Source organism: Chrysemys picta, chromosome 12 (assembly GCF_011386835.1).
Source record: "Chrysemys picta bellii isolate R12L10 chromosome 12, ASM1138683v2, whole genome shotgun sequence".
Taxonomy (NCBI): domain Eukaryota; kingdom Metazoa; phylum Chordata; order Testudines; family Emydidae; genus Chrysemys; species Chrysemys picta.
The window spans coordinates 8542417-8549834 of NC_088802.1; the positions used below are offsets into that span (position 1 = coordinate 8542417).

At 57.1% G+C, this 7418-nt stretch overlaps 1 long non-coding RNA gene across 1 annotated transcript; it reads right to left on the bottom strand.

Annotated features, from left to right (window-relative positions):
- Positions 1-925: 925 nt before the first annotated feature.
- LOC112060703 (uncharacterized) lies at positions 926-4865 on the bottom strand. Its single transcript, XR_002889936.2, has 2 exons — positions 4655-4865; positions 926-2045 (listed from the first exon to the last, which is right to left on the bottom strand). It is a non-coding gene; the product is annotated as an uncharacterized LOC112060703 (long non-coding RNA).
- Positions 4866-7418: the final 2553 nt, after the last annotated feature.

Genomic DNA, 7418 nt, shown 5'->3' on the forward strand with positions numbered 1-7418 from the left:
AGAACAAATTAAAATTCCAGACAGAAAATGTGGACCAACGCCTCGCCCTACTTGGGATTTAGCCAGGACAGCGGCGTTCACACCCTGACTTTAATGAAAAGTGCCGGGGAATGTTTAATCTTCAGAACTGATCAGAAACTCCGCTTCAGAGCACAACTAAAAGGCAAATACATGAGCAGTGACTGTGAAGGATGAGTGCCCCTCCCCGCCCCCGACCCGGCTGCTCCGTGAAGTATTGTACGGGGCCATGGAGTCAGCACTGACTGCAAGGGGAGCGCGCCCCCTACTGAGCCCTGCTCCCTGCTCCCAGTCTCTGGCACTAATCCAGCTCTGTGACCTCTGACCCCTACGCAGCACAAGCTGGCTTCTGTCCCTGGGTGGGCCAGGGCTGTTGGAACCGCTCCGGCAGAGGGTTATGTAAAAGCCCAAGGCTGTCTCCGTTAACTCCACGGAGGGGAAAACACTTGATTATATTAAATTTCCCTTCGGGTGCCGATTCACCCCCCAGAAGTCAAAGTGCTTTAATACATTCATCCGCGCCACACCCCACACGGAAAAATCGTTACCCTAATTTCACAAAGGGGAAACTGGTGCACAGACCTCGCCCTGACCAAGTTCAGACTCAGAGTGAATGGCGGGATTAGAACCCAGGAGTCCTGACTCCCAGCCCCCACCCTACTCTAACCCCTAAACTCCACTCCCCTCCCAGAGCAGGGGCTAGAACCCAGGAGTCCTGACTCCCAGCACCCCCGATGCCAACCACTAGACCCCACTCCACTCCCAGAGCTGGGGATAGAACCCAGGAGTCCTGACTCCCAGCCTGTCCCCCCCCCACCACTAGACCCCACTCCCCTCCCAGACAGCACACAGACCCCTCCAAACTCCTCTCCCCAGCACCAGATTAACATCAGACCAGGTGCCACAATTCTCATGCAAACACTTTAATGAGGGCTTATTTCAAACAACAGAAGGGAAACCAGACCCTGCCCCCAAGTAACATGTCAGCCCTAGTGCTGGGCAATGGGTGGGTCGCTACGGTGGGCACATCAATGACGCTACAGATGGTGCAAGGTAACATGGGCACCGCTTCTGCAGGGCTGGAGATGGGGGTAAAGCAGGGGGCAGGGAAGATATGGGGGAGAGGAGGGAACAAACACGAGTCCCTGTGAAATGGGGGCAGACACAGTGATGGGGGAGAAGGGAGGATAGATAGATAGATAGATAGATAGATAGATAGATAGATAGATAGATAGATAGATAGATAGATAGGCGGTTGGCTATGGAGGCAGAGGGACAGACAGACAAGCCTACTGGTGCCTAGGGAGACATACAGATGGACAAATACTTCACCAGTGCATTGGAGGACCCCCAGTCTAGTGCTTCCACCGGTGGACACCGATCCTCTGGTCCGTTGCCTCCAAAGCTCGGTCCTGATCCAAGCCTCACCCTGAGGCACCCAACCCCTTCGGAGCCCCCTGGGGGCAGAGGACTGGGAGCAAGGAGAAGGGGCTGCTGGGTGGGGTCAGGTCTGGCATGAGAGGCGCTGGTGGGTCTGGAAATGGGGCAGGCCCTCGGAAGGGCTAGAGAGGTCTGGGCAGAGGAGGAAGCTAGTCAGCCTCCGGGGGCTGCTCGGGGGGCTTTCCCGCATCGTCCCACTCAGGTAGTGGTGGCCAGGGGGCGATTGGCATGCCAGGCCCAGGTGGGTATGGGTCGTCGGGCAGCGGTGGCTTGGGTGGCCTGGGCAGGGGCCAAGGATCCTCAGGCCTCCTAGGTTTCGGTGGCTGCGACGGTCCGGCCGGAGATCCGGGGTGGCCAGGCTCAGGTGGCACCGCAGGCCCCGCCGGCCAAGGCTTCCCCGGCACGAGCGGCCCACGCGGCAGAGGATGGGGAGGCTTGGGAGGTCCGACGGGCCAAGGCTGGGGTGGCACCGGGGTCAGCGGATCGTCGGGCTTCGGCATCGGAGGGACACCGGGTGCAGGCTCCTTGGGAGGGTCAGAGCCCCGGCGGGGGTGGGACATGCTGAGGTCTCACAATGGGGGCGGTGCCTGGAGAAGTCGGAAGGGGAGAATGTTACCCAGGTGAAGCTCAAACCAGCTGAGACCTTCCTCTGCCCCTCCTGGCTGGGGACATCACCACAGCCAGGAGACCCCTAACAGCTGTCACCAGCCGACACTGATGGCTGCGCTTATCCACCGCCCCTGACTCCAGCTATCCATCATCCCTACATCCTTCTACCCACCCGTCCTCCCCTAGCTCCAGCTATCCATCGTCCATCTATCCATCCACACTGGCCTACGTCAGCATATCTACCCTCCCTCCCCTAGCTCTATCCATCTACCCACCCACCCTCCCCTAGCTCCAGCTATCCATCGTCCATCTATCCATCCACACTGGCCTACGTCAGCATATCCACCCTCCCTCCCCTAGCTCTATCCATCTACCCACCCACCCTCCCCTAGCTCCAGCTATCCATCGTCCATCTATCCATCCACACTGGCCTACATCCATCTACCCACCCACCCTCCCCTAGCTCCAGCTATCCATCGTCCATCTATCCATCCACACTGGCCTATGTCAGCATATCTACCCTCCCTCCCCTAGCTCTATCCATCTACCCACCCACCCTCCCCTAGCTCCAGCTATCCATCGTCCATCTATCCATCCACACTGGCCTACGTCAGCATATCCACCCTCCCTCCCCTAGCTCTATCCATCTACCCACCCACCCTCCCCTAGCTCCAGCTATCCATCGTCCATCTATCCATCCACACTGGCCTACATCCATCTACCCACCCACCCTCCCCTAGCTCCAGCTATCCATCGTCCATCTATCCATCCACACTGGCCTACTCAACCTATCACCCTCCCTCCCCTAGCTCTATCCATCTACCCACCCACCCTCCCCTAGGTCCAGCTATCCCTCCTCCTTCTGTCCATCCACACTGGCCTACGTCAGCATATCCACCCTCCCTCCCTCAGCTCCATCCATCTACCCACCCTGCCCTACATCCATCTACCCACACACCCTCCCCTAGCTCCAGCTATCCATCGTCCATCTATCCATCCACACTGGCCTGCATCAATCTATATACCCTCCCTCCCATAGATCCATCCATCTACCCACACTACCCTACATCCATGTAGCCACCCTCCCTTTCCTAGATCCATCTAGCTAGCTAACCACCCATCCCTAGATCCCTCTGTCCATCATCAGTCTATCCACTCACCCCGTCCCTAGATCCATCTGTCCTTCCATCCAGCCACACCTAGATCTATCTAGTTTATCTGTCTATCTTCCCTTCTCTCTCTCTGTCCCCAGACAGCATGATGGCAGCATGGACAGACAGATCTATGCTCCACCAGCTGTCCATGCATCAGTCTGTGCTCCGCATTGTCCATCTCTGCCCAGATCTATCTGTCCATCGATATCTGTTCACCTTTATCTATTTTTTTGGTCCAACTACGCTCCACTGAATCCGTGCCCAGCTCTGTTTATCTCGTCTCCCCTCTATCCGTCCGGCTTCAGTTCTAGCCAGCCATCCAGCCATGTGTGCTCTCTACAGCTCTCACTAACACCCGCTATCTCTATTCATGATCCCTTCTCTCTGTCTCTCCACGGCCAGCTCTGTCTGTGTGTCTCTGGTCCACACTCCCCACCCGCCTTGTCATCTGTCCCAGAATGTGCTCCGCAGGCCAGGGCCGATAAAGCGTCCAGGTGCTCAGGACTCGAGTAAGATGATTTCCCCAGATGACCCTGCAAAGGGAGGTGTGAGGGCAGCTCAGGGATGCCATCCCCATGCGAGTTTTGATCTAGCTGGCACAGCAAAAAGGAGCCCTGGCTGGACAAGCCCTCTCAGGACTCTGGGGTCACTGAAGCCCACGTGGCCACTTCCACACTGGTAGTTTTAGCCATGCTGCTAGATCAAAGCCAGCATGGGTATGCCTTCCTCCGCTGCAGTCACGCTGACTGGTGTGTAGACATGTATTGGAAATAGAACCCAGGAGTCCTGACTCACAGCCCTCCCTGCTCTACCCACTAGACCCCACACCCCTCCCAGAGCTAGAACCCAGGAGTCCTGACTCCCGGCCCTCCCTGCTCTACCCACTAGACCCCACATCCCTCCCAGAGCTAGAACCCAGGAGTCCTGACTCCCGGCCCTCCCTGCTCTACCCACTAGACCCCACATCCCTCCCAGAGTTAGAACCCAGGAGTCCTGACTCCCGGCCCTCCCTGCTCTACCCACTAGACCCCACACCCAGGGCCGGCGCTTCCACTAGGCGACCCTAGGCGGTCGCCTAGGGCGGCAGGATTTGGGGAGCGGCATTTTGCCACCCTCGGCGGAAATTCGGCGGCGGGGGGTCCTTCCGCTCCAGGTCTTCGGCGGAAATTCAGCTGCAGGTCCTTCACTCGCTCCGGGACCCGCCACCCAAGTGCCCCGGAGACGCGGGGCGGAAGGACCCCCACCACCGAATGCTCAGAGGAGGAGCGCTGCCGCCTAGGGCGGCAAAAACCCTGGCGCCGCTCCTGCCCACACCCCTCCCCATACCCCTAGAACCCAGGAGTTCTGACTCCCAGCCCCTGCTGCTCTAGACCCTGCTCCCCTCCCAGATAACCACCTCCTCGTACCACCTGGCCAATGAGGCAGCGCTGTACCTGGCAGAAGGGAGCCAACGGGGCAGGAGCCGCCCTGTCTCTGAGGCACGCAGGGGCCTGGCAGGCAGTGGAAGCCGTCAGGGAGCTGCCAGCTTTTATACCAGCCCGAGGAGCAGAGGAACCGGACAAGCTGGTGTTCCCCAGGCAGGCCCCGTCCCGGGGCTGCCCCAGCACAACGGCCCAGTGCCGAGCTCCTAGTGGCAGCAAAGCCAGGAGGGAGAGTCACCCCACCCCTTACAACATCTCAGGACGGAGCACCAAGGACTGAGTCACCTAAATGGGTCCAGGGCAGGGGGGAGCCGCTAAACCTTCCCCATGCAGCTGAGAGGAGGAGAAAGTCAGCAGCCCCCGGTGGGAGGGGAATGGGGTCTAGTGGTTAGCGCAGGGGCTGGGCGGCAGGACTCCTGGGTTCTATCCCTGGCTCTGGAAGGGGAGTGGGGTCTAATCTCTCTCAACAACAACAACGGGGGGGGGGGGGGGGGGGGGGCGGGGGGGGGGGGGGGGGATGGTGTCTGGTGGGTTACACCCGGGCATGGTGTCAGGACGGCTGGGTTTTAGTCAGGCATTGCACAGCATGTCAGCTGCTTGCAACAGCCAGGATGACTTCAGCAGGACAGAAGCCAGGAGTTTCGACTCCCCGGCTCAGCCCTCAGCGAGGAACCGCGAGTGTGCAACTTGTACCAAAGTAGCTGACCCCTCCCAGAGGGCACTTGGTGCTTCCGGACACCCGGAGAGCGCTGGTACCGCTCTGAAGCCAGGAAACCTGGTACCAGCTTCCCCCACCCCCGCTCTAACCAACAGACCCCACTGCCTTCCCAGAGCTGGGGATAGAACCCAGGAGTCCTGGCGCCCCGTCGCTCTAACCACTAGACCCCGCTTCCCTTCCAGAACCATTCCTTGAACCTTCCCTTTTCGTGACAGAGGAGCTTTTGTTCTGTCACCTAACGTCCCTTTGGGCTCCGTGGGGCGGAGCAAGGGGAAAAGCCCAGTAACAAAGGAAGGGGAATAGATACCGGTGGAGGGGTGTATGCCCAGCTCTGGGAGGGGTGTGGGGGTGTAGTGGATAGAGCAGGGAGTGGCTGGGAATCAGGACTCCTGGGTTCTCTTTCTGACGCGTGGGGGTTGGGGTCCAGGGCTTAGAGCCAAGGATTCCCAGTTCCACAAGTGCATTCTGGGTCTGGCGCTGACAGCGGGCTCTTTTGTGGGATTTCTGATCTCCGGGTTCCTCATTTCTTTGCGGAGTTAAGGCAGAGCCATCCCACACTCGATCTTCTCACCCCTGGAAACCCGCAGCCGGTAAAGCCAAGGCTTGCGAAACCCCTGCTTGCAAACCGACTTACAATGCTGGAGACATAAGCCCGGACCGGCCACAGGGCTCCTCCACCCGCAATAGGTTTAACCACAACCTCTCCCAATCTGGGAACGATCAATGGAAAAGCCTCAGTTGCAATGCCTCCTCCTGCGGCCAGGGGGCAGCACAGCTCGCCCCCTCCCCACCACCTCTCAGCAGCATCAGGGCGTGGAAGGGGCTGGGGTTGCAAACTGGAGCTCCCCCCAGCCCTGAGGAATTAAGAGGGGGAGAACGTGCCACTCGGGATCCCCCGCTCCCTTTGGGACAGACCATTCTGTTTTCTGATTCCCTTATCTCTGTATGGAGCCCAATAACTTGGGTCTCAGATCTGTTCATTTCTACCCACCAAACAGCCCTCTGGCACCTCGTACCTGTACGATTTTTAGTGCGTTTCTTAAAACGCCAGCTCCTGGAATCAGGGTAAAAAACCGGAGACACTCAGCCGTTATTTTTAAAAGACGTAAGTCGCTGGCCCTCGTGGTTCAAGAGAAAAGCCTGCGAATGGGAGGAAAGTGCAGCCTGTAGACAAAGAAAAAGAGCCCAACTTTTATTATTATTATTTTTAACCTCACGATTTCTTCAGCCCATCTCATGATTTTTGAACGCTTGAATTTGGCAAAACTGCCTGTGGGCCCTGCACCCTAACCGATGCCAGACAAATTTGCTAATTAGGGGGTCTCCGTCCAGCTGGAATGGAACAGCCATCCCACTGCTAACACCAGTATAATTATTATAGCTGCTCAGGGCAATGGCACATCAGATCTCTAAGGCAGTGGTTCTCAACCAGGACTACACGTACCCCTGGGGGTACACAGAAGTCTTCCAAGGGGTGCATCAATTCATCTAGATATTTGCCTAGTTTTATAACAGTCTACAGAAAAAGCACTAGCAAAGTCAGTACAAACTAAAATTTCATAGAGACAATGACTTGCTTATGCTGCTCTATAGGATATACACTGGAATGTAAGCGCAATATTTATATTCCAGTTGATTTATTTTATAATTACATGGTAACAGTGAGAAAGGCAGCCAGTTCTCAGCAATAGTGGCTTTGACACTTTTGTATTTTCATGCCTGGTTTTGTGAGCAAGTCATTTTTAAGTGAGGTAAAACTTGGGGGGTACTCGAGACAAATCAGCCTCCTGAAAGGGGGACAGTCATCTGGAAAGGTTGAGAGCCACTGATCTAAGGCAGACGTAGCAGGTGGACCATGACTTGGCAGCAAGCTCTGTAGGCTCTTCTGCTGCCAGGCCTTCTAGGTTCGAGTCCCCAAGAACCACATGTCCAAAGAAAAGGGGCATGGCACTTGTGCTGGCTGGGGGAAAGCTGCTAACCCAAGTTCTTGGGGTCAGTACAGGGGTGAGTGGGTGGAATTCTCTGCTGTGTGCTATAGAGGAGGTCAGAGTACATGAT